Below are 2421 nucleotides of genomic sequence, written 5' to 3'. Positions count from 1 at the left end.
TGTTGCGCAGGGCGGCTGCCCAATACATGGGAGGGGATGCACCGGGGCTGCGTCACCTTCCCCGGGGGCTGCAAATCCTGTCATGAAGTGGCTGGGCACATGGGGTGGGCGGTCTGGGCTGGGGTGTCCGTGTGGTGCTGCCCTGCGAGGTGGTGAAGAGAAGCTGCCAAATTAACGTATGCTGTGATTAAGTTACAAAAGGTGTACCCATCAGTAGCCAATTGGCATGATAAATGCTTTCTGACCACATGCAAAATGAGGGGGTACTTCTCAAGTTTTAGATCCTTCTGCAAGGAAGAGGGAAGGTCACAGAATCACAGAATGTTAGGGATTGGAAGGGACTTCAAAAGATCATCCAGTCCAATCCCCCTGCTGGAGCAGGAACATCTAGATGAGGTTACACAGGAATGTGTCCAGGTGGGTTTTGAATGTCTCCAGAGAAGGAGACTCCACAACCCCTCTGGGCAGCCTGTTCCAGTGCTCTGTTACCCTCACTGTGAAGAAGTTTCTTCTCAAATTTAAATGGAACCTTCTGTGTTCCAGTTTATTCCCTTTGTCCTATCATTGGTTGTCACCGCGAAGAGCCTGGCTCCATCCTCCCAACACTTACCCTTTACATATTTATAAACAATATCACCTCTCAGTCTCCTCGTCTTCAAACTAAAGAGCCCCAGCTCCCTCAGCCTTTCCTCATATGGCAGATGCTCCACTCCCTTAATCATCTTTGTTGCCCTGCACTGGACTCTCCAGCAGTTCCCTGTCCTTCTTCAACTGGGGGGCCCAGAACTGGACACAATATTCTCGATGTGGTCTCACCAGGGCAGAGTAGAGGGGAAGGAGAACGTGTACTGTGATTAAGTTACAAAAGGCGTACTCATCAGTAAACAATTGGCATGATAAATGCTTTCTGACCACCTGCAAAATGAGGGGATATTATTCAAGTTTTAGATCCTTCTGCAAGGAAGAGGGAGACAGAAGATAAAATAATATTGTTTAGAAGTAGAGTGCTTAGTTTATGTTTAACTAATAATTAATAGATGCATTGTAAGTAACAAACTAAACAATTATAACTAACGTCAATTATTTCTTAGTATAGATGTATGTCAAAATGCTCAAAAATTGTAGTGCATATGTAATGTTTATGTGAATATAAGCAATGCAAGAGCATCCACTCTTGGGAGCAGTTAAGGAGGATGATCCCCAGAGCTCTGCAGTGCTGATAAAGAATTCCACTTAACAGTATAATTGACTCTGTTGTTAAGTTTATTCCTTCGTTTCAGTAGTGCAGCCCTGCAAGGGGCTGAGGTGCAGAGCTTGGGGGTCCTGCCATCCAGGGGTTGGGACAGCTGGTCCTACACGGTTAATTCCAGTCTAACAACACAGGCAGCTTCTCTTGCCTAGTGGTAATTGCCTGAGAGTGATAGTTCATGGCACAACTAGAAAAGAAATTTTTGTGACATCCTCTCAAATCTGGTCAGAAATGCAGAGGGTCGGTGCAAAATCTGCTGGAAGCAACAGCCCCAACACATTTTTTGGCTGCGGGGTCGCAGCTTCAGGGCTGGTGCTGTTGGCCCTGTGTGGTCGCAGGGGTCTGAGTGGGAACCTCCAAGCCAAGGCCCCCAGTTCCCTGTCCAGGGAGTTGAAAAATGAGAAATGTGGTCAATGGAGCACAGGGGCGGGTTCATGAACCACATTATGAAATACTGAGCTCTGTCACTGCAGCTCAGCCCTCTGAAAACAATGCAAACCCAGAATAAAACAACTTGGTTGTTTACGATACCAAAGGATCGATCCAGCGAGAAATAGATGAGTCTGCAGAAACCCAGGGAGTAGTTTTTTCCAAGATAATAAACATTAAAGAAATATTTTTCAAGTGAACCATGCCACAGGCCAGGTGCTTGTGGTTTGAAGAGAAGGCATTTGAGGCTGTGGGGTACAGTCACAAGTGTCACCAGATCTTAGTAGAATAACAAGTTGTATGTCCTTAAATGAACAGTCCTGGGTAAGACGTTAACAGTTAATGCGTGTAGCTGAAGTAGTATTAATTTCTTCCATTCTATTTAGCTACGTACCTTATCCAAAAATCTCAATTAATTTCAGGGGATTTTAATCCATCACCCATTTCTGATTCCCCCAGGTGACATCCTTGATAACAAATCAATAAATACATTTCCCTTTCTTACAGAAATTTGAACAAATAGCCTGAATGGAACTAAGCAAGTAGCTGCATTTGTGATAATTTACTTTTTATGGACTATTAAAAAATGAAATATAAAGCTCCATTCGTAGATCCTCGTCCTGAGGAAGAGTGCCCACACATCCTCAGGAGATGTCTTTTTAGGATCAGTGCTGTGCTGCAGAATTGCTCACTCCAGTAGCGACCTCCCACAGTAATAGCACACATTTCATCAGCCATCATGT

The sequence above is a fragment of the Patagioenas fasciata genome, chromosome 2, assembly GCF_037038585.1.
Source record: "Patagioenas fasciata isolate bPatFas1 chromosome 2, bPatFas1.hap1, whole genome shotgun sequence".
NCBI lineage: Eukaryota > Metazoa > Chordata > Aves > Columbiformes > Columbidae > Patagioenas > Patagioenas fasciata.
The sequence above is the reverse complement of the archived record's forward strand: the minus strand, read 5'-3'. Positions refer to the sequence as shown.